This window comes from Nyctereutes procyonoides, unplaced genomic scaffold (assembly GCF_905146905.1).
Source record: "Nyctereutes procyonoides isolate TBG_1078 unplaced genomic scaffold, NYPRO_anot_genome, whole genome shotgun sequence".
Taxonomy (NCBI): domain Eukaryota; kingdom Metazoa; phylum Chordata; class Mammalia; order Carnivora; family Canidae; genus Nyctereutes; species Nyctereutes procyonoides.
In genome coordinates this window covers 23065091-23090321 of record NW_026575043.1, presented here as the reverse complement: position 1 = coordinate 23090321, position 25231 = coordinate 23065091, and the positions used below count along the sequence as shown (strand labels likewise).

General features: G+C 45.5%; 1 protein-coding gene across 4 annotated transcripts in view; it reads right to left on the bottom strand.

Moving 5' to 3' along the window:
• SERPINB6 (serpin family B member 6) overlaps window positions 1–16210 on the bottom strand; it is a 28726-nt gene extending 12516 nt beyond the window's left edge. The window contains exon 1 of one of the 4 annotated variants that reach the window (XM_055323410.1): window positions 16131–16210. The gene's annotated coding sequence lies outside the window, so the exon portion shown is untranslated. Of the gene's footprint in view, window positions 1–3075; window positions 3247–10589; window positions 10610–15761; window positions 15885–16130 lie in introns of those variants that run through there. The other 3 variants (XM_055323412.1, XM_055323413.1, XM_055323411.1) reach the window with 3 other exon arrangements.
• Between the last annotated feature and the right edge of the window lie 9021 nt (window positions 16211–25231).

Below are 25231 nucleotides of genomic sequence, written 5' to 3'. Positions count from 1 at the left end.
TTCCTCTCCTCTGAAACCTCTGCTTGGGTCGACGCCCACACCACGGCCGTGTTCCCCAGACCTCCCACTGACCACAGGCCCAGGCCTTGGTCCCTGTTCTCACAACGAGGGCACACGGCAGCAGGTGCATGCCCACGCCACTCCGGACACGGGCCTCCAAGGGCAGGGGTCAGGCTGCACCTGTCGGGCACGGAGGGCCCGTGGCAATGACCCTGGCAGCCTAGGCCGGGTCCGGAACAGGAATACCCTGGGCAGGCAGGGACCGGGTAGGTCCGAGGGTCTTCAGGCAGGTCTCCAGAAAGACCTACTATCACGGAGGCGAAGTGATAAATCCAGGCTAAGAAACCCAATAGCTACGGCTGAACTCAGGCCAAGACGACCTCTCCACGGCGGCTCGAGATGTCCCTAGAGGAAGGCGCCAGGACGAGCCTGAAGCAGGCCAGGGGCTCGGGTGAGGAGACAGGAGCCGCAGAGGTGGGGGGCAGACCCGGGAGCAGCGTCTGCGGGCTCCGCTAGCAGCACAAGTATCAGACCCCCCCCCCCCCCGCCCCAGGCAGACTGTGCCTTGTACGGCGAAGGAGACTCTGTAGACGTGACTGAAGGAAGGGTCCTGGTGCCTGGGTGGCTCGGTGGGCAGGGGCCTGCCTCCAGCTCGGGTCACAGTCTCCGGGTCCTGGGATCGCCCTGCATCGGGGAGCCTGCTCCTCCCTCTCCCTCCACCAAGGAGGATGCAGGTCCGGCGGGAGAAAGCAGCCCGGAACTGGCAAGGTGGGGGCGGCCTCTCCTCCCGAGCCTCCTCCTCCGGGAGAGCTGGGCCTGCGGGCCTCCTGGCCTCCAGAAGCCCGAGGGAGTAAACCCACGAGTTTGGGGTAATTTGTTACAAGAGCTGCAGATAAATAATATTATAAGGGACACATCTGATCAATTTTATTTACCGTCCTTGTTTAGACCTTTTGTTTTCAAATTCTGTTCAATATACAGAAAAGCTGGGGCGCGGGGCCTCCTGGGCGCTCAGACTCCCTGTGCCCGATGATAGAACATGCGCATGACTAAGATTCTTCTCAATACAACTGATTCTTTGATGACCCAGAAATAGTTTCGGGATTTGGGGACACCAACACACACAAAAGGAGCCATTACACGAAATGATATGCAAAGTTATATTGTTTATTTGGATTTTATATCAGCAAATGCTCCCCACTTACCAATTTTAGAAGAAACAACTGTTAAAGCAGGTCTAACAATGAAGAGCTTGTAAGAGGAGCTACCGCAGGACAAGGAGCACAGTCCCAAGCATTCCTCATACGATGAAAGGTCAAGACCCAGACAAGTGTCTGTGGGCCACCACTAATCTTCCTCTTGCCTGGGGACAGGGGCACCTCTGGCTTTGCCCCCAGGTGGCTCCGCCCCCACTGACAGGCTGCACAGTCTCTCAATGAATTAAGAAAGTTGAAAGATTAAAATAAATTAAAAAAAAAAAAGAAAAAAAAGAAAGCTGAAAGATCAGTAGTTCCTCAACATAGAGTAGCTCCAGTCTTCTTGTTTTACATACTGACCCGGGGAAGAACAAGCCAGGACACTCAGAGGAAGGAGCAGGAGTCGGGGGGAGGCGAGGTTTGGGCCCTGGGACTCTGGGACTGGCTCTGGGACTCTGAGTGTGTTACTGGATTTCCGCTCCCTGTATGAGGAAGAGGATGTGCCAGACAATCCGTGTCCCCTCCCCTCGCCAATGCCTACCCATCGTCCACACGAATGCAGAAGCAAGAGCCCGAGCGTGGCTCCCGCTTCAAAGCCCACAGTGAAGTCTAACAGCTTCTATTTCTCGGTTGCAAATGACTGATAGTTATCAAAGGTAAAATTACACCCCCACCCTATACAAATTGCTAAATAAAAAAGAAAAACTGAAATCCGTGATGCTTCGTAGGCTTATCACAGATAAGCAGGGCAGTCTTAGAGCACAAAGTGTGTTAATCATGATACTGAATTGCCCGCTCATAATAAACATCCTTGAAACAAATGGGAAAATGACATTTCCTGATATTTCCTTAATATGACGGGAACTGTCAGCCATCATCATTGATGAGAAAATATTAGAAGCGGTTCCCTTACTTCCCAAACAGAAACAATAACTAAGAACTATATTAAAAGGTTCTAACTTCAGAAAAAAAATAATAAATATCCCTTTTTGAGTCTGTACTACACACTGGGACCTACGTTAGCACTTTTCCTACAAGACTCTTAAACCTCTCTAAGGCTGGTGGAGAACATGGGCATTTGACAAGCAAAGGAACTGAGCCTTGGCTCCTTATCTTGTCCCTGTGGTCACAAGGCCACACAAGGAGGAGAGGGGAGGCAGGAACCCCGGTCTGCAAGGCTCTGGAGATCACTCTCTGAACACTGACTTCCAAAAACGAAAAGGAGAGGTGGAGAGCTGATTAAAGACACCTGGCCAACAATGACTAAGATAGTGCCTTCCTATTCTGTGTAAACGATGCTAAATCGGTACACGGATATTTCCAGAGCGCAATTTAGAATTGTATAAAAAATTAAGGAAGCAAGAAAAAAATGTCATGAAATCATTCATATAGCCCGAACCAAATACTGCACATCTAGGGATTTAAGTAAAGATAAAACCAGAGTCACCGATGCACATACCATGCAGCCCCACAGGTCGCTCCTGGCTTCACGCCCCCTCAGAAGAAGAATCTACATCAAGAACAAGGCAGCACTGAGACTCTCCTCGAACATGGGGTACGTGGGGTGAGGCTAAGCAGCCCTGCCCGGCGGAGACCAGAACAGACTGCATCGGACGCTGGGAGAGGCGGCTCCCCCAGGACAGGGTAGCCGTGTGGAGAGGTCTTCCCTGAGCCTCTGGTTTCTCCAGTGGGAAGAGAGCACCTGGAGGGGACAAGAGCCCCCCCAGCACCGGGCCTGTTTTGCAGGAGTGCCTACTCCGACCTCGCACTACAGAGGCTTCAGGGGAATCTGCGTGGCTCAACCCCTGGGCACCCGCAACTGAAAAGAGCACAGGGCTTGGAACCACCAGCACACGGATCTTGGCAACCAAGGTCATACCTGCAGTGTCCAGGGCGCAATCCCACCAGAGGCTTTATCTGTAGAGCTAAGTCAGGGGTACACTCTGACCCGGGCACACCATGGGGTGGAGATCTGCATGATTCAGATTCGCAAACCAGGAGTTTTGCTGGTCCTAGAGCCCGGTTTGCCCACGCCCAGGCAAGATGCTGAGTCACAGCCCCACCCGCTGCGGAGAGTGCCTTCCAGCCCCATCTGACCAGAAGGCCTGGTGACAATCTGTGGAGTTGACACTATGTGGCCCGGTGGAGCTCAAGCTGAGAGGCAGGCAGGCACAGCTGATTGGCCCCACAGCAGGGCCAGTACCAGGTACAGAGGCAGAGGCGTAAGCTCACGGAGGACTGAGGGTAGCTCCAGGACGCTCCCAACCAGACAGCCTATTTGGGAAACTGAGAGTAGCTGAGAGCAGCCTTCTCCTTTCCTACCTAGGCAAAGGAGCTGAACCACAGTCCCACCTGCTGCAGACAGGGTCTTCTGGCTCCATCTGACCAAAAGGGCTGGAGACAGCCCCTGGGAGCTGTGCAGCCCAGAAGTGTTGAGCCAAGAGAAGAACAGAGCTGAGAAGTTACAGAGCAAAGCCAGTGGTCCTGTTCCGCAGGGAATTTGGGGTGCGGATCAGTTTGAGTTAAGACAATTTGGTAAGAGCCTTACCAAGTCTAGAGCTGCTTCTTCTCACTGCACTGGAAGAGGGAATCTAATTCATTGCCCCACTCATCACTGAGCACAGCCTTCAGCCCATCCATTCGGGGAACCCAACCAGAGCACATGAGCAGGTCGGTGGCCCATTCAACATCCCTACATATGGAGGCACTTGATAGCACAGCCTGTGGCTTTCCCCATCTGCAGAGTAAAACCTGTGTCCTCACCTGAGTATGGAACTCAGTGCACACTCCGGCCTGATTTAGTCTCCCAAACAATGAATTGTGTATAGGCCCTGGGTTCTGGCCTGCTGCCCTGCCAGGGCAGGGAAGTTAATTCATAGCCCAAATCACAACTGAATATGGTACTCAGTCCTGACCATCTAGAAAGCCCGACCAGAAAATCTAAGCAACTCTGAGCCCATCCAGTAGCCTCACTTAGGTAGGGAACCAAGCCAGTAGTCCTATCTAACTATGCTCAGCCAGTGGCACACTTCACCATCTCCATCTTCAGAGCTCGAACAGTTGCCTCACCCCAAAATAGACCATACATAATAACAGACCCCACCTGCCCAAAAACATTAGCAGCAGATGTAACCAGAAATCAAACTGAGCTGACTGGTAAAGAACTGTCTCTGCCAAAACAAATCTGTAAAGTCTAGAAGAGGAACCCCATTAGTCAAATGCACAGACACCAACATAAGGAATCAAGGATCATGAAAAATCAGGTATATGAGACCACCAAAGGAAACTAAAATAGTTCCAAAAGCAAACCTAAAAGAAATGGAGATTTATGCTGTCATAAAAAGAACTCAGGATAATCCTCTTAAAGTAGTTTAGTGAGCTAAAAGAAAGTGCAGACATACAACTAACCAAAGTCGGGGAAAACAATGCATGATCAAAATGAGAAGTCTGGCAAGGAAATAACAACCATCAAAAAATCCTAAAAAGCTGAAATCATAGAGTTGAAAGTACAATAACTGAACCAAAGAACTCAACAGTTACAAAAGTAGACTTGGTCATGCAGACAAAAAGAATCATTGGTCTAGAGGACAGAACATTGGAAATTATTGTTAGAGCAACAAAATGAAAAACAGTGAGGAAAGTCCATGGGAATTATTGGACACAATGAAAAGAAGCAATATTTGCACCATGAGAATTCCAGAGGGAGAAAAGAAACAGAAAGGGACGGAGAGTTTACTTAAAGCAACAATGGCTGGAAACTTCCAAAACCTGGGGAGAGAAATGGATGTCTGCATCCATGAGGCCCAAAGGACCCCAAGTAGGTTGAATCTGACTAGGGCTGCACCGACACACACCATTATTAAATTGTCAAAAGATAAAGACAAAGAAAGAATTTTAAGAATGGCAAGAGAAGAGAGAAATTACACATTTATGAGAACCCTAGTAAGACCAGAAACAGATTTCTCAACAAAAACTTTTCAGGCCAAGAGAGGATGGGACGACATTCAAAATGTTGAAAAACAGCAATAATAACAACAACCAAAACCCAAAAACTGTCAACTAAGAATTCTATGCCTGGTGAAGTTCTCCTCCAGAAACAAAGAAGGGATAAAGCCTTTCCCACACAAACAAAAGCTGAGGGATTTCATTGCCACCACACCTGCCTTCCAAGAAATGCAAAAGGGAATTCTCTGAGTAGAAGTAAAAGAACACTAACATAAAAACACAGAAAGGTAGCATAAATCTCACTGGTAATGATAAATATATAGTCATAGATTCTACAACATGGTAATAGTGGTACATAACTCACTTATAACCCTAGTTTAAAAGATAATAAAAAAGATTAATGTAACAAAAAATAACTATAATAACCTGTTATTAGTTACACAACATAAAAAATGTAAGTAACAGCAATAATAATCTACAATGTGAGAGGGAGAAGTAAAAGCATAAAGTATATGAATTCTATTGAAGTTATTATCAGTCTGAAATAGGGTTTATAAATTTAAGATTTTTTTTTTTTTTAGCGATACAGAGAGAGAGAGAGAGAGAGAAGCAGCCTCCATGCTGGGAGCCTGACAAGGATCTCAATCCCGGGTCTCCAGGATCATATCCTGGGCTGAAGGTGGTGCTAAACTACTAAGCCACCGGGCTGCCCTAAATTTAAGATATTTTCTGTAATCCTCCTAACCACAGGGGAAACTCTTGTAGTAAGTACCTAAACAAAGGAACAGGAGAAAGAAGTAAAAGCACAATGATATCAAAAGACCCCAAAACACAAAAAAAGACAGTAGGATAAAAACAAGGAACAATGGATCTACAAAACAACTGGAAAACAATTAACAAAATGGCAGTTGTAAGTCTTTACCTATCAATAATTACTTTGAATGTAAATGAACTGAATTCTCCAAATGAAAGACACTGAATAGTTGAATGGATTAAAAAAAGGGGGGGGATCCAACAATATGCCCACTATGGGAAACTGGGAAACTCACTTTAGCCTTAAAGACACACACAGGCTGAGAGTAAAGGGATGGAAAGGAACATTTCAAAGAATTACAAAAAAAAAAAAAAAAAAAAAAAAAAAAAAGACAGAGGTAGCTATACTTATATTAGACAAAATAGACTTTACAAATGAAAAAAAAAAGACAAAGGAGGTCATTACATAATGATAAAGGCATTAATACATCAAGAAGACATAACAATTATAAATATTTATGCATCCAACATCAGAGCACCTACATATATTAAGCACAACTAATAGAGCTAAACGGAAAAATAAACAGCAATACAATAATAGTTGGAGACTTTAATAGGCCACTCTCAACAATGGGTGGATAATCCACACAGAAAATCAACATGAGAAACAGTGGATATGAACAGCACTATAGACCAAATGGACCTAACAGACATATATAAAATCACAGCAGAGTACACATTCTCCTCGAGTGCACATGGAACATTCTAGGACAGACTGTATGTTAGGCCACAAAACAAGTCTTACAAATCCAAGAAGACTGAAATCATACCAAGTACCTTTGCTAACTATAGTAGCGGGAAACTAGAAATCAATAGAGGAAAACTGGAAAATCTACAAATACATGGAAATTAAACAACACTCTCCTGAACAACCAATGGATCAAAGAAGAAATTAAACGGTTTTTTGAGACAAATGAAAATGAAAACATAACATACCAGAACTTATTAGATGCAGCAAATGTTGTTCTAAGAAGGTACTTTATAGCAATACATGCTTATGCTGAGAAAAAACATCCCAAATAATCTAACTTTATGCCAGAGGAACAAGAAAAAGAAAAGAAACTGAGTCCAAAGTTAGCAGAAGAAAGGAAACAATAAAGATTAGAGCAGAAATAAATGAAATACAGAAAAGAAAAACAGAAAAGATTAACCAAACCAAGAGCCAGTTCTTTGAAAAAAACAAACAAAATTGACAAACCCTTAGCTAGACTAACCAAAGGGAAAAAAAGAAAGGACCCAAATCAACAAAATTATAAATAAAAAAAGACATTCCAACTGCTATGACAGAACTTCAAAGGATCATAAAAGGTTACCATGAGCAACTATATACCAATAAATTGGACAATATAGCAGAAATGGAAGAAGTTTAGAAACATAAAACTTACCAAACCTGAATCAAGAATAAATAGAAAAATCTGAATAGACTAATTACTAGTAAGGAGATTTGAATTAGTAATCAGAAATCTCTCAACAAAGAAAAGCAAAGAAACATAAAGCTTCACTGGTGAATTTTACCAAGCTTTAAATGAATTAGTCCCAATACTTTTCTTTTTTTTTTTTTTAATTTTTATTTATTCATTCATAGAGATGTAGAGACACAGGCAGAGGGAGAAGCAGGCTCCATGCAGAGAGCCTGACGTGGGACTCGATCCAGGGTCTCCGGGATCAAGCCCCGGGCTGCAGGCAGCGCTTAACCGCTGCGCCACCGGGGCTGCCCAGTTCCAATACTTTTCAAACTCAAAGAGAAGGGAACACTCCTAAACTCATTTTATAGGCCAGCATTATCCTGATACCAAAACCAGAAAAAGGCACCATTAGGAAAGAAAACTACAGAAAACCAACATCCTTGACAAATACAGATGTAATAATTCTCAACAAAATACTAGCAAACTGATTTCAGCAGCACAGTAAAATGATCATTTACCATGATCAGGCCGGCTTTATCGGGCTTTATCCCTGGAATGCAAGGATGGTTCAACATGTGCAAATCCATCAATCAATATGATATAACACATTAACAGAATGAAAGAAAAGAATGATATGATCATCTCAAGAGACGCAGAAAAGGTATTCAACAAAATTTAATGTCCCATTATGAAAAAAACTCTTAACAAGTTAGGCATAGAAGGAACATGTCACAACCTAACAAAGGCCAAATATGATAAGCCCACAGCTAACCTCATACTTAAATGGTGAAAGGATAAAAAGCTTTTCTTCTAAAATCAGGAATAAGACAAGGCTGCTCACTCTTACCACTCCTATTTAACAGAGTACTCAAAGTCCTTAGCTAGAGCAATCAGGCAAGAAAAAGAAATAAAAGGTATCAGAATTAGAAAGGAAAAAGTGAAGTTATCTCTATATATAGACATGATTTTATATGCATAAAAAATCCTACAGACTCAACCAAAAACTGTTAGATCTCATCAATGACTTCTTAAAGTTGCAGAACAGAAAATTAACATACAAGAATTAGTAGCATTTACATACACTATCAATAAAATTTCTTGAAAAATAACAATAGGTATCATTTATAATAGTATTAAACATGATAAAAATACTTAGGAATAAATTTAACTAAGGAGGCAAAAGATGTTTGCTGAAAATCAAAAGACATTGTGAAGAAGACACAAATTAATGGAAAGCTATCCCATGTTCATGGATTGGAAGAGTTAATACTGTTAAAATGTGAATACTACCAATACCATCTACAGATTTAATTCAACAATTTTTTTAAGATTTATTTATTTATTTACTTATGATAGACACACACGGGGGGGGGGGCAGGCAGAGACACAGGAGGAGAGAGAAGCAGGCTCCACGCCAGGAGCCCGACGCGGGACTCGATCCCGGGACTCCAGGATCGTGCCCTGGGCCAAAGGCAGGCGCCAAACCGCTGAGCCACCCACGGATCCCCTACAGATTTAATTCAATCCCTATTGAGATTCAAATGGTATTTTTTACAGAAGCAGAAAAAAAAAATTCCTAAAATTTATATAGAACCACAAAAGGCCCTGAATAGCCAAAGAAATCCCAAGGGAAAACAAAGCAGAGGATATCACACTTCCTGATTTCAAGCTATATTATAAAGTCAGTCATCAACAGTATGGTACTGGCATAAAAACTGCCAATAGGCCAATGGAACGGAATCAAGAATCCAGAAATAAACCTGAGCATATACAATCAACTAAGAGTTGACAAGGGAGCGAAGAATAACCAGTGGAGAAAAGAGAGTCTTTTCAATAAATAGTGCTGAGAAAATTGGATATTAACATGTCCAGAATAACTGGATTGTAAACAAGGGTCTCCTGTTCTGTACAATAGGGGACATGTGTGATCCTATACCACCCCTCCACTACAACTTCCTGTGCTGATGGCAATGGTTTGTTTCGTTTTTGTAAGATTTTATGTATTTGACCCAGAGAGAGAGTGAGAGCAGAAGCAGGGGGAGCAGCAGAGGGACAGGGAGATGCAGACTCCACGCTGAGCAGAGGCCCAACATGGGGCTAGATCCCAGGACCCTGGAATTGTGACCTGAGCCGAAGGCAGGCACTTAACAGACTGAGCCACCCAGGCACCCCAGTAATAGAGGTATTATTTTTTTTTTTAAGTCATACTAATGTCACAGGCTGTACAAAATTAAGTTGAAAAAAAAGATCTAGGGGCACCTGGGTGGCTCAGTGGTTGAGCATCTGCCTTTGGCTCAGGACGTGATCCTGGAGTCCCGGGATCCAGTCCCACATCGGGCTCCCTGCATGGAGCCTGCTCCTCCCTCTGCCTGTGTCTCTGCCTCTATGTCTCTCATGAACATGAAATAAAATATTAAAAAAAAAAAAAAGAAAGAAAAAAAAAAAAGAAAAAAGATCTAATACTGTAACTTTTAAATGTTACCCATGTAAACTAGGAAGGAAAGTACACACTAGCATAATTTAAAGACAGAGAAATGGGAAGAAAATATTGTACACCAAAAGTTTATGGTAATTTTTATGGGTTTTTTTTTTCTATTTTTCTGCATTTTCACATTTTCTACAACATGCCTCTATTATTTTTAGGGGGCAGGGTTTGCATTTCCTTTCTTTTACTTAACAGTGTTTTTCCTTATGTTAATACTGCCTTTTTCCCCTCATTTCTTTAGTTTTCTATGTAGCAATGCCAACCTTTCCCCGGAATGTTCTATACATCAGTCAGATCCTTCCACTGCTTCATTACTCAGATATGCAGAATCATCAGTCCCCTTCCCCTCATCCAGTCTCAACCTGCTGGTGAGTGCAGGGCTTTCACCTTCAAAAGGAATTTTCACAGACAGGGAACAACATTCCCCACTAAAATACTTAAATTAATAGTCCGTTCTTCGGCAGTCTAGTTAAAAAAAAAAAAAATTCTCAAAGCACATTGTTCACACAGCAAAGAAATTACTGTTCTCAAATATTTACTGGTTATGTTTTAATATATCAGATTTTTAAAATGCTTTTGACATCTTTTAAAGCAAACTGAAACATTTTTAAAGCAAACCTTAGTAAACATTTAGGCCTCCGTAAGCCTTATAAATCAAGACCTACAAATCCGGTAAGTCCACCTAAGACTTTCAAACAGGTTTAAAAATACACAAAGCTGTGGTTACAAAACTCATTTCTATACCTGTGCAAAGGTGGGGCGCCTGGGTGGCTCAGTTGGTTAAGCACCTGCCTTTGGCTCGGGGTCCTGAGATGAGTCTGCACTGGGCTCCCTGCTCAGCGGGGAGTCCGTTTCTCCCTCTGCCCCTCGCTCTGCTTGTTCTCATTTTCTCTCTCTCTCTCTCTTCTCTCTCCCCCCCCACACAAATACATAAAATCTAAAAAAAAAAAAAAAAAAGTCTAGCACAAACACGATGGGTTTAATGTATTTTATCTTTGTCGTATCTTCTTAGACGTTTCCTAAGGTGACAGTGATGTGCATTTTAATGGTTCTCTGGGGCTCAACTTTAAGGGACCATCCCCTCCCCACGCCAGGAGCCTGGTTCTTGGTCACTGTGAGCTCAGCACTCACTCTTCTGCTGGACAAGCGCATTCCAGTAGGTGGGGGAGTTCTCAGCTCCACTTCCCCTTTGCTGGGATTTTACAAGGCCTCTGCCAAACCACCACACTTGTTCCTCATAACCTAAGTATCTTTCCTTAAAATGAAGTTATTATCTGAGTTTTCCTCTATCTGGGTTGTATAACTTGGCTCTAAGTTTAATTTTTAGGCCTTTAGACTGTGCTTGTTTAGCCTGGGAACCTGGGATAATGGAGCTGTTTACATGACAATCACAGATGGATCATCCCACGGCACATTTCCTGAAACATTAGTGAAATTCTTTTGTGCCTTTTTAAAGCTCATTTTGTCTGCCTCATTGGAAGTTTTGGATGGACTCGGGGATTTTTACAAACAATGCTTTGGCTGATCTCAGTTTTCTTTTTCTTTTTTTAAAATATTTATTCATTTATTCATGAGAGATGCAGAGAGGGAGGCAGAGACACAGGCGGAGGGAGAAGCAGGCCTCCTGCAGGGAGCCCAACGTGGGACTCCATCCCGGGACCCCAGGATCACAAGCTGAGTGGAAGGCAGATGCTCAACTGCTGAGCCACCTACTGTCCCTGATCTCAGTTTTCTTCCTGGTGCTCAAACTGCCATAACTGGGCCAGTAGGGGGTCTGTTTCCATTGGTCACTTTATCTTGACAAGCTGACCACCAACATCCTAGTTCTTAGCATTCTATCTTGATTTTTTTTTTTCCAGTCCAAAGACATGAGGTGTCTGCCCCTCTCCTGGTTTCTCTTAATGGAGAAGCGTGTAAAGCACAAAATCTGAATCTCCGAGGAGTACGTGGGTCTGGGTGCTGCTGTCTGGACCACACCCGGGCAAAGCCTGGACCCAGGTTTCCTCTCAAGTCCTTACTACACCTGCTGTAACCGAGACGGGCCCATCAAGTTTGCATACACCTGACTTTCCTCCTGCATGACTGCACCTGGAGGCGTCCATCGGGCCTTCATCGGGGTGCAACCCTTTCAGCCTTCTCTTTCCTCCTGGGCACACGGCTCGAGGGCACACCACGCAGCCCTCCTCCCTGAGAGACCTCTGTGCCGGCGACCTCCTTTGTGTGGGACCCCAAGGTCTTCCTTCCCGGATCCTCTAAGGTGTCACAATGCGTCCTGAAGACGGGCCCGGTTTATTTATTTTGTTGTGTACGTGGTGCGACCTTCCCATCCGCAATCCAAGCCGTCCTTCCTCTCTGGGGAAAATTTTCAAGGCGCTTGTCAGTTCCCTCCAGACTGATTCTGTTCTCCTCTCCTGTACCCCCTATTAGTCAGGTACCAGGACTCTTGGTCTGATCTCAGCAGCTACTGCCTGAGTGTCTTCATGTCATGGCACACACAGGAGTAGGTACTTGGGGACGCCAGGGGGGGGGGCTCAGCGGTGGAGCCGCTGCCTTCAGCTCAGGGTGTGACCCGGGGACGCGGGATCGAGTCCCGCATCGGGCTCCCTGCATGGAGCCTGCTTCTCCCTCTGCCTGTGTCTCTGCCTCTTCCTCTGTGTCTCTCATGAATAAATAAATAAAATCTTAAAAAAAAAAAAAAAAAAGAAAAAGGTCTTTGTATGGTACTTTGGGATGGGCAAGGCTGCTTACTGCAGAGGTAGAAAGCGCTGCTCTGATCTGCCCTCTCTTGCATTTTCCATCATGATGACATCTTGTTCCATCTCTTGGAAGATGAGATGTTCATGACCTTATCTTCTAACACTCTACTGATTTTTTTCTAATTTCAGTCATTATCTTTTTAGTTTCCAAGGACTTCTCCTTGTTCTCTACTGTTTCTTCTGTAGAGCCTTCTGTTGCAATTCCTTGGAGAACCACTAAGGTTTCACCGAGTTGTCTTCTGCTCCCGACACCATCTCTTTTTCTCTGGAGTCTTCTCTGTGGTTGGGGCTGGTGTTGGCTTTATTTCACCTACATCTGTTTCGTACAGAGGCCTCTTACACAGGCCTGGCGATCCTGGGGTATCGGTTACATTTCAGAGGAAAACACAAAACAATGTTGGAAATTGTTTACACGGGGGGGGGGGGGCGGTCAGCTGGGGGCTGACGCGGTGTCATCAAGGGATCAGTCGGTTTTGTTCCTGTTGTCCAGCAAATGGAGGAACCCCCTGCTCTGGCTGCTGGGGTATTCTGGAAGCATGCCGGCTAGGGGTGGGTAACTTCTACTGGATCTGTAACCCCCTCGTCAGCCCTAGGGCCTAGGGGTCCCTGAGTTTGGGCATCAGACCCTGTATGGGAGAGACCTGATCTCCTGGTATTCTGACCTCTCTTAGTTGTTTGTTCCCTCTTTCATTTCCCTTGTCCTTTGTTTTTGTTTTGTTTTAAGATTTTATTTATTTATTCATGAGAGACACAGAGAGATAGAGAGAGAGGCAGAGACACAGGCTCCATGCAGGGAGCCTGACGTGGGACTCGACCCCGGGACTCCAGGATCAGGCCCTGGGCCGAAGGCAGGTGCTAAACCACAGAGCCACCCGGGCTGCCCTGTCCTTTGCTTTTAATGCTTTCAAAGCTCTTTGTCATTTTTAGCAGGGTCTTATGAGAGAAAGGAACTAAATACAAATGTTCACAAATTTACTACTTTTGTGAATAGAGCAAAATAATATTTTAATGTTTAAAAGCTACTTCTTTGGCTACTATCCAGTTCCTCTCTTGACTGTGAAATAAATGCCCAAGCACTGAATGCTACTTATTAAAATCCTTCTCGTCCTGAAATGTGGATTTGAAAATAATTCACTCATTACATACCACTAATACATAATCATGAGACAATTTTCATGATCACTTTGTACTGATATACAAACTCCTAATAATTATAAAAAGACCAAAGGGATCTTAATCCTAAAAAAAAAACAAAGAAAAATAACCTCAACTTTAAATAATTTACCACTCACCACAATATTCCAAATATCAAAGAAAACTATAAACAATCAAGTGAGATTTTTATAGTGTGGGATTTCTATTTTGTTTTAAGGAAGTGCAAGATTTCTTATCCATTCGATAAACACACCAATAACAAGGATGCATATTTCACAGATCACACTGCAAACTCAACATCTGACCTTGGCTTTCCAAGTGCCTACCACTTGAGCTTATATAAGATGCCCAAAAATGTCCTTGGCACACAACACATACATGCACATGCAAAATACATTATATATTTCAAAATTATTTACTGCTTCAGTAACAGTGTACCTTTAAAAAATAAAAACAATACTCACGAACGTAAAAACTGGGTATTAAAATTTTCTTAATGAACAATTTCATGTACGAGTGTGTGTTCAAAACAAGTCTAACAAATCTCCCCTAGCACCATATTTTTCCCTGTTTCACCATCAGTAATTCTGAGCAATTAATATTCACAATTGATTGGAGTCAACGGATCAAGTGTTAATTTTTTAAAGTGCCACAATTTGTGCTTCTTGCCTCCTTGGATTAAGGATGCCTTAATTTCCTACAAAAAAATAACCATTTAAAGATTGGCTGAATGGAGACTTGGGCTTCTGCTTTGTCTCTACCTTTGTTTTCTGGTGTACTGTGCGTACTTGTGTGTTTTACTTTTCTGAACAGCAGTTCTCCAATCTGTAAACAGGAGATGATTCCTTCTGTTTACAGGTTTACTGTGAGGATTAAATACACTAATGTCAGGCAAGCAGTGGGTATTCAACAAAAGGGTAGAATTATACACTACTTCCTTTCTTCTGATGTGTAGGCCTGGTCTCAGGTCAGCAAAGCTTGGAAATGTAAGGTGTGTGTGGTCTTTCTCCAGATCTTAAAACAAACACCTGGTGTGATAGAGGGTGCCCTTAGGATACAAACACGAAAGAATGGTGATTCCACTCATTCTAATTTCACCATTACAGATGGAGCTAACTATACCTAATATGCTGACTTGTAATAAAATGCCTTAGATTGGAACTGGTTTCATGTAATTTTAAATAGTTTATGTGGCCAAGTTGACTAATATTGTATCCCTTCTCTGTGATGACTTACAGGAAAGGATACAATCACTCCCAAGGAGTCATGAAATACTGAGTCACACCCCTGTAATACTGATAACAGCTTCACTCCTGTGAACCACAGTGCCTTTGGATCCAAAGGTCGCCTTTGCCCTCTCATCTCCTCTCATCTCACACATGGGTCCTAAACCATACAGGGGGGAAGCCGGCCGCCTCCGCCGGTCCCATTCCTGCCGTCAGGCCGAGGAGACAGAACTGTGGACACTGACCCAGTTCCCACCAGCATCCCCGTATCCATTCCCGGCAGCATGTGACTATTAATTTCCCATACTTCTCTTTCCTAAAACTGAGCTTCATGGGGAGAAAGAGGGGAAAAAGTAACCTAAAACTGAGCTTCATGGGGAGAAAGAGGGGAAAAAGTAACCTAAAACTGGGCTTCATGGGGAGAAAGAGGGGAAAAAGTAACTTATGTGCCAGTTTCATGTTGCACACAAGCCCCGAGTATGATTAAAACCTCTCCCATGTCCTCTTAGCCCTGAAGACACCACGTCTTGCAACATTTTCCCTGAAGGGGAATCTAATAAAAAACAGAACTAACAGGACCTGGGATGATGCTCACGAGGATCTCTGCAGGCCTACGTTGACCTGCAAAGTCCACGGGGGGCGGGGGGAGCGCAGGACTCAGACCCACCCCGACCCCCCTCCGGCCCCCACCCCGCGGGCCGAGGCCGCCGCGTCCCCCCGCGAGGTCTGGCGAGGTCACCTGTGGCTCGGCGCTGTCCCCATCGCCCAGCCCCACTCACCACCCGCGCCACTGGCCGCCGCCGCCGGACTCCTCCACGGAACCCGAGCCCCCAGCAAACGGCCGCTCGCCACCCCGCGCAGCCAAGGCCCGGACACCGCCCCGCCTCCCCACGCGCGCCCGCCCTGGGCCACGCCCCAGCCCCCGCCCCTCCGCGGGCCCCTGCCCAGGTGACTCCGCCCCAGGTGACTCCGCCCCCAGGTGACTCCGCCCCGCCTGCCGCGCTGGCCCGCCCGGAGCAGAGCCCGGACCCGCGTGGACGCTTGCCCGGCCCCGGAGCGGAGGACGGACCCGCGTGGACGCTTTCCCAGCCCGGAGCCGAGGATGGACCCCTCGGTGCCCGCCGGGGCGGTCCCGCACAGACACGTACCTCCGTGGGTGGGCGCCGCGGTCAGTAGGGAAGGCGGAGGCTGGGGCCTCCGGCCTCGGGCCTCGGGCGCCGGCGGGGCGGGGCGGGGCGGGGCGGGGCAGCGGGCTCGCCGAGCTGAGGGGGCGGGGAGGGGCGGGGCGAGCCCAGGGCAGCGTAGTCGCGGAGCTGCGGCGGGGCGGGGCCAGGTGCGTTGCTGGTGGGGGCAGGGGCCAGGTGCATGCGGGGCGGGGCGAGGGCCAGGTGCGTTGCTGATCCCGGCGAGGGCCAGGTGCGTGCCGGGCGGAGCGGGGCCAAGTGCGTGCGGGGCGGGACGAGGGCCAGGTGCGTTGCTGGTCGGGGTAGGGGCCAGGTGCGTGCGGGGCGGGGCGAGGGCCAGGTGCGTGCCGGGCGGGGCGGGGCCAGGTGCGTGCCGGGCGGGGCGGGGCCAGGTGCGTTGCTGGTCGGGGTAGGGGCCAGGTGCGTGCGGGGCGGGGCGAGGGCCAGGTGCGTGCCGGGCGGGGCGGGGCCAGGTGCGTGCGGGGCGGGGCGGGGGCCAGGTGCGTGGGGGGGTGCCAAGTGCGTTGCTGGTCGGGATGAGGGCCAGGTGGGTGCCCGCGGGGCGGAGGCCAGGTGCGTGCAGGGCGGGGCCAGGTGCTTGCGGAGCGGAGCGGGGCCAGGTGCGTGCCCACGGGGCGGAGGCCAGGTGCGTGCGGGACGCGTCGCCAGCGCACTTTGCCCGGCGCGCGGGGCCGCGGGTTCTGGGCCTGGCTGGCTGGCCTTGCCCACGGCCCCCAGGGAATCAGGAGGGCGTGACCCTTCCGAGGCCTGCGGCCAGGGCAGCGGTGCGCGACCAGCCAGCCCTTGCTGCGGCTCCGTGGAGACCAGGGACCCTGTGCCAGCCGCCAGAAAAGTACCAGCCCCTGGTACGGGGCCACAGCTGTACAGTGCAGGACAGAAATTTGGGGGTTTTTTGGGGGGGGAGGAGAGAACTTGCCGCCTCCGTGCCCCGCCCCAGGCGCCCCGCAGGGCCAGGCTCCGCGTCGGAACCCTGCGGTCGTGACTCATGGTCACGAGTGAGGATCCAGAGTGGGCCTCTAACCCGCAGAGCCGCCGGGGCGCCCCGGGGCCGAGATTTTAAGTGAGCAACCGCACAGCACAGGAGATCCACGTTTGCCATCTTGGAGCGGGGACAGGGCTCAGGTGACTGGAGGAGGGGGAAGTGCGAGTCACCTTTTAACAATGAGTTCAGGGGTGCCTGGGTGGCCCAGAGGGTTGAGTGTCTGCCTTCTGCTGGGTGCTGGTCCCCTGGCCGGGGAGCCTCCGCTCAGGGGCAGGCTTCTCCCTCTCCCTGCCCTCTGCCTACTTGTGCTCTCTTGCTCTCTCTAATAAATAAAATCTTTAAAAAAATTTTTTTTAATAAAAATGAATTCAATTTTGGAAACCTCAGACTGTTCTGTGCTTCCTCCATTCTTACCCTAGGCCAGGGTTCTCAACATGGACACTATTAACATCTGAGCTGAATAATTCTGGGTTGTGCTCTGACACTGTAGAGCGGTCAACAGCATCCCTGACCTCTCTCTCCACCACATGCCAGTAGCAAACCCCATCATCCCTCTCCCAGTTGTGACTGTTTTATCTTTGGAGCAGCGAAACATAAAGGAGTACCCAGAGGTATCACTCTACCCTTATCCTCTCCAATCCTTTTCAACCTAGTTTTCATAGCTTCAGGTTGATCTTTCCAGCTTACCCTTTTGCAAACATGTACTTGTGTGCGCTTATCAAAAGGGTGGTGTTCTACTAGCTACCCACCCATCCATCCATCCTTTATCGATCAGTAGTTCTACAACTTGCTTTTTTGCCTTAACAATAAACTTTGGAGATCTCTGTATTTGCTGCAGAGACCATCCTTATTCCTTTTCATGGCTATATCATATTCCCTCGTGTGCCACTAATGGCCGTTTGGGTTGTTTCCAATCTTACGTCACTGTAAATAATGCCACGAATAACCTAGTGCTGTGTTTCTCAAACTTTAACGCACGTGTAAACGATCTAGGGTATTGTTAAAATGCAGATTCTGATTCAGTAGGTCCTGAGATACAGCACTTCTAACAAGCTCCCAGGTAGCTAAGGCTGCTGTTCGACAGACCACACTTCCAGTAGCAAGATATTAGTGGAAATACTGTTTTGTATTAATGAAGAAATACCTACTAATCCAGATCTCTAGATGCCTAGAAATGGGATTGTAAGGTCAAAGGACAAATACACATATTTTTGTTAGTTTTCATCAATTCATTTCCATAGAGACTGTATCATTTTGTCCTCTCATCAGCTATATCTGAGGGCTTCTTCACAGCCTTACTAACAGGGATACTTGGACATCTTTGGATTTTTACCAATCTGATAGGGGAGAAATGTTATCTCATGTAGTTTTATTTTTTAATTTATTTTTAAAGATTTTATTTATGTATATCAGAGAGAGAGAGAGGCAGAGACACAGGCAGAGGCAGAAGCAAGCTCCATGCTGGGAGCCTGATGTGGGACTGGATCCCGGGACTCCAGGATCACGCCCTGGGCCAAAGGCAGGTGCCAAACCACTGAGCCACCCAAGGATCCCCTCTTATGTAGTTTTAATTACCATTTGCTTTATTATGAGTGAGGCTGAACATCTTTTCATATGTTTAAAAGCATTGCCTTGGGGCGCCTGGGTGCCTCAGCTGGTTAAGCATCATGATCTCAGGGTTATGAGATGGAGCTCTGTATGGGGCTAAAGATTCTCTCTCTCCCCCTCTCCCTCTGCTCCCCAACCCTCACTCGAGTGCACATGCATGCTCCTGCTCTCTCTCTCTCTCTTAAAAAAAAAAAAAAAAGAAAAAGAAAAAAGCATTACCTCTTTTCTGTTTCTTCCTGTGAACTGTTTATGACTTTTGTTCATTTTTAAAATTGTTTCATCTTTTTCTTCTTGGTTCTTAAGTGCTCTTTATATAGTAGCGTTAGTCCTCTGTAACATAAGTTGCAAATATTTTCTTCTAGCTTCTGATCTGTTTACTGACTTTGCTTCTGGTAGTTTCTGCATGCTTTTTTTTTTTTTTTAACATAGTCAAATTTAATTATTTTTCCTTTACTGCTTCTAGATTTTTGAGTCAGAGTTAGAAAGTCTTTCTCTAGCTTATGCAGTTCACTGATGTTTTCTTCCAGTATTTGCATAGTTTCATTTCAATCCCAGGTGATGGCTGGAGGAAGAGAGAGCAGGGAAGAGTAGAAGGCAAGAGTACCCCAGTCCATGTGCTGAAGGCCACACACACATTTGTCCCTCAGTAGTACTCATTGATTCACCAGTGTCTAATGTTTAGAAAATTCACTTCAAATACAGCAATGATGTCAACAAAAAGATATGACTACATGTGTGCCTGGGTGGCTCAGTGGTTGAGCATCTGCCTTTGGCTCAGGGCGTGATCCCAGGGTCCTGGGATCGAGTCCTGCATCTCCTTCTCCCTTTGTCTCTGCCTCTCTCTCTGTGTCTCTCATGGATAAATCAATAAAATCTTTAAAAAAAAAAAAAAAAAGGTTTGACTCCAGAGAATGTCTTTTTCTTTCCAATCCCAGTTTAATTGGTCTCATATTAACCCTGACTGAAAGCAAATGGCTCTGACTCTTGGCAATAGCACGGCATTTTATTTCCCCAAACTTCCCTGGATGTGGGATGTATTCAATTTCAGTTTCAAAGGACTTTGGTAGTCCATGTGAAATAGAAGTAAATGGAATCTTTTAGGTGTTTATAAAGCAGTCTGAACTTACGATCAGTAAGTTGGAAATAAACATTTAACCAAGAATCTTGATTATGATACTAAACACAGCTTATTTTACTTATGAATTTGGAATTATTACAGGTAAATATTTTTGCTGTTTTATTTTTTAAAATAATTCCCCTTTTAAATGTTGGAAATAGTAGATTGACAAAAACCTATTCAAAAAGCATGTGGCAACCTGTATCCAGCTCATTTAACACAAGTTGATTTTGACATTAGTGTACAGCACAGTAACTCACCTGTGACCAGATCAAAGAACAGTAACTAAACCATGGCCCTGAATAAGTGTCTTCTATTCTGCTGACACTTCAACCCTAATACAAAAGGAGAAGAAAGGAAACACCTCTCATAACTGGGAACGTGTTACCATGACATTTATGTCATGTAGTCCTGTTGTTCTCTATGTATATTCTCATAGAATATATGAGATTGTTGTGTTGTGTGGAAACAACTTCCATAAAACTGTAGAGCATTTACCATTTGCTTTATTATGAGTAGAAATGCTTACCTTGATCTCAGTGGTAGAGATGGATTTGTATTGATTTAGCCATACATTTTAAAAACCAAGTTACCATAAAAAAGCCAAGCAACACTAAGTGTCTAGATAGTCATATGGGGCCTTAGGTGAGTTAAATGGAGAAGAAGAAGCAGCAGAAGCAGAAGCAGAAGCAGCAACTGCCACCGCCACTGCCTAATGGTTTGGGTGCACCTGGGTGGCTCAGTTGCTTAGGCATCTGCCTTCAGCTCAGGTCATGATCTCAGGGTCCTGGTATGGAGCCCCCATGTTGGGCTCCCTACTCAGCAGGGAGTCTGCTTCTCCCTCTCCCCCATCCTTGCTCATGCTCTCTCTTGCTATCTCTTTCTCTCTCTCAAATAAATAAAAGAACGCTAATGGATCGGACCATCCCTGATTAGGTCAATTGCTTAGCAAACCCAATTTAATTCCATGGATATTACCACACATCTGTAGTGCAAAACTATGACACTGGCCCAGAACTAGAACCTCAGCCCTCTCGTAAGAATGTAAAATAACTTCCCAGGCAACTATCTAATATCTCATTGGTTTTCCTTACAGATAGTAAGGACTGCAATGTTTCCTATGAACAACATAAAAGTAATTCAAATGACATGGCAGTGGCCTGTGAACAACGTCACAATACTTAATAGTTCTTCATATCTAATGTTCTGTCAAACAAATTGTAGCAGCCTCTCCTAGAGATTCACTTGACAAACATGTTCAGGTCATAGGTCACTTCTGAAAGACAGACCAGATTAGCAGAAGAGAACAGAGGCCATGAACATGGAGAGTGTTGCTGGAAGGCTGATAGCTGCTAAGAACAAAACCTAATTCTGCTTCTGCCCATGAAAGGTCATCAAAGAGGCTGATAAAATAACACAGTGAAATCAAAACTGCAATGAGATACCACCGTACCCCTTCAAAATGGCTAAAATCAATGATAAGAAACAACCGGGGTTGGAGAGGATGTGGAGAAAAAGGAACTCTCTTGCACTGTTGGTGGGAATGCAAACTAGTGCAGCCACTGTGGGAAACAGTATGGAGGTTCCTTAAAAGGTTAAGAATAGAGCGACCCTACGACCCAGCAATTGCACGACTAGGTATTTACCCAGCGAATATAAAAACACTAATTCAAAGGGATACATGCACTCCTGTGTTTATAGCACCATTATTTACGATGGTCAACATACGGAAACAGCCCAAATGTCCCTCCATTAAAGAAGATGTGGTAATAGATGCACAATGGAATGTTACCCAGCCATAAAAAAGAATGAAATCTTGCCATTTGCAAAGACATGGACAGAACTAGAGAATGTGATGCTGAGCACAAATAAGAGAACAACAAATACCATATGAATTTACTCATTTGTGGAATTTAAGAAGCAAAACACACTAGCAAAGGACAAAAGAGAGAGAAACCAAGAAACAGACTCTTAGGTCTAGAGAACTGCTGGTCACCGGAGGTGGGTGAGCGATGGATGAAATAGACAATGGGGATTACGGAGGACACTTGTGATGAGCACCAGGTGATGTACAAATTGTTGAATCACTATATTGTACACCTGGAACTAACACAGCACTGTATATTAACTAGCTGGAACTAAAAGAAAAACTTAAAAGTATAAAATAAAACTTTGCCCCAAGTGGGCAAAACGTGAGAAGCAGAGATCCAAGGAGTCTGCAGGCAGTGGGTGAACAAAGGTTGCACACTCCCTTCTGCTGGGAGGTGGTGACCCTCTTTCCCAGGGGAAAAACATTTGGAAAACTGAGGTCTTGGTTTTTTCCTACCCCAGAAAAGCTTCTGGAATAATAGCTACAGAGCTGAGAGATAGATGCCAGGCTTCTCTGCATTTTCTGTTTAAGGAGAGTTGGGGGAGTACCCAAGACTCTGAACCCTGTACAATCAGGCTTGTGAGTGCTGGCCGGCACTGCTCCCTCCACTCTCCCTGCACCTGTACTCACTTCAAAGAGCTCAGCCTCCTCCCAGTGCATTCTGGGACTGAGGCAAAAAACCTACCTGCCTTAAAAAAAAAAAAAAAAAAAAAACACCTACCTGCCTTCTTTCCTCAAATACCTTAGCAGAAGTTTGGACACCAACCCTGGAACATTTTTGGGGGTGACCATCCCCCAGCTTTCTTTCCAGACTCATAGGGACCACGTGCTAGAGAAGATTCCTTATCCTGCTGGCATTCCTTCCCTAAAATGTGATCATAGTCCTGCAACTGAGGTAACTCCGTGGTCCTTCAAAATAGACCCAGCATTCATGTTCTTTGCCTTTGCTGGAATTCTTGGGAAAATCCACCATGGGTTTGCCTCTTCCACTTCCACAATTAAAAGGGTAAAGGACAGAGAGATGCAATGAGGCAATGTTCTCTCGTGCTACCTCACAGTTTTCTATCATACTGTTTTTAAAAATGAGAAAATGTGACTTTTTCTTGTTTAAGTACAAATTACTTTTCACATTCAGGTGCTTGTATTTTGTAAATCCTCCCCCAGCAAACTCAGACCCTCAATGCCCCACTAAATAGAAGAGCTGCAAAGCCCCAAACTTCACATATTAAGCATTTATTATACTGAGGATTGTATTGTACATTAAAGCTATAGGAGGTGACTGTTTACAGGAGGTTACGGCCTCCTGGAACTGACTCAAGGAGGAATCAAAACTAGGAAGAACTGGAAACCCGTTCAGCAGATGCAGGCAAGCAACATTTTTAAACAATCAGATATAACAGAAATATACTGTGTTTAGGGTCTTTCTCAGATCTATGTGTAAATCAGTAAGCCTTACTTTTTACAACCCTAACAAATTATATTTGTGATGCACAAGCACTTGGAGCACCGATTGCAAGCAGGTGCCCCTTCTCCTTGCAGCAAACAAGCTTCAGAGCAGCGGAGCAATCTGAAAGACTGCCTCCTGGACTATCGTCCTCAGTAAGACAGTGAATAAAGCATTTACTAACCTACTTTGAGGTTGGTTTCTTTCAGTGGATAGTATCAGGTTTCAAAGAAATTGAGACATAAAACTGAATAAAACATGATCCTTTTTTTCAGCAGTTGAGCTGGATGCCAAGGGAGACTGTGTTTGCAATATTCAGCAGTGGGGGGGGGGGTGTCTGTTTCAAAGCTCCCAGTGGATGCCTGAAACTGCCTAATCCCAAACCCCAGGTGTACTCTGTCTTTTCCTATAGGTACATACCTACCAAACGGTATAGTTTACAAATAAGGCACAGCAAGATATTAACAACTAATTATAAAATAGAACCATTATAGCAACATATGTAATAAGAGTTTGTGAATGTGGTGTCTCACAGTGAGGAGAAATAGAGTCAAATAGGCAAGGTAGGGCTGGCCTGAAAAGGGTCCTTATGCCAATATAAGGAGTTTGGGATTTACTGGTCAGGCAATGGGGAACCATTATAGGATTTTAACTAAAGGAATAACATGATTCATTGATTCATTCAGTCAGTCCTTTCCCTATTCTCCCTTCCTCTCTCCCTCCCTCCGTTTCCCTTTCTGATCCTAGCATCAGCTTTTAGGATAGTTTGGATGCAGAAGAAAGTGGCAGCCAGGGTCAGTTAGGAGTCGGTTTTAGGGGCCCAGAGCACAGGCCATTTGGGCCTAAGCCTAAGTAGTTGGCAACAGTGATGATGGTGATGCAGGGAGCTAATCAGGAAGCAGAAACCATAGGATATAATGCCCAAGTGGATTTACGGGGAAGGGACAAGGAAAAGAATGGAGTTCCAGATGATTTTTAGCATTCTAACTCAGAAAATCAGATACAAGATGATATAATTAACAGAAAGAGAGAATATGAGGGGAGGAGGATAGGCTCAGGGGTCAATTAAAGAATTAGTTTGAGTCTAAAGGGCTTCATAGTGCTTGCGACACACTTAGGTGATACATTAGGTAGAAATACAGGCAAAGCTATGGGATACAGGGGCTAGAAGCCAGCAGAGGGATGCATCGGCCCAGACAAGCTTGTCCATCACGAAGGCACCTGTCTGATGACAGAAGCCGAGGCAATAGCAACCAACACTTTAAAAGACTGCTAGGGGATAAAAGCATAGGGCAAAGAGGATTTAGAAGAGCAGAAGCAGCTGGACATGAGAGAGTGAGGTCAATGGGATTAGCAGCTCATGTTCGAGAAAGCGGGGAGAGGACACTTGTCATTCCCAGGTCAACAGTTACCTTCGTGATGGCAGGACAACCACCACAGTGAGTGGGACTCAAGATGAAGAGACAGGTGGAAACCGCTGTCTTTGGATACTCTTTGAAGAAACTTCGAGGTGAGGACTAAGAGGGCTGGAGCCGGACGTCAGCTGGAAGGACGTGTTTCAAGGACTGAACAGAGGTGAGCACGCCAGCTGCCTTCTGAATCATCACAGTCAGAAACAGCAGGGAAAATACTAAGAAATTGTCTGATTTAAAGGAAAACGTGAGGGATCCCTGGGTGGCGCAGCGGTTTAGCGCCTGCCTTTGGCCCAGGGCGCGATCCTGGAGACCCAGGATCGAATCCCACGTCGGGCTCCTGGTGCATGGAGCCTGCTTCTCCCTCTGCCTGTGTCTCCGCCTCTCTCTCTCTATCATAAATAAATAAAATAAATAAAAAAATTTAAAGGAAAACGTGAAATGAAGAAATGATTGCTTTCTCAAGAGTACGGTGGTGAAGCAAAGCCACGCTGCTTATGTCTATCTTGACAATTATTCTTTGTTATTTTAGGCCGTCTTTAATCCAAGGGTTCAGGTGACATTTGCACTTTCCAGCCCCGACATGTTAACCTAGCACCCGAAAGACAAGG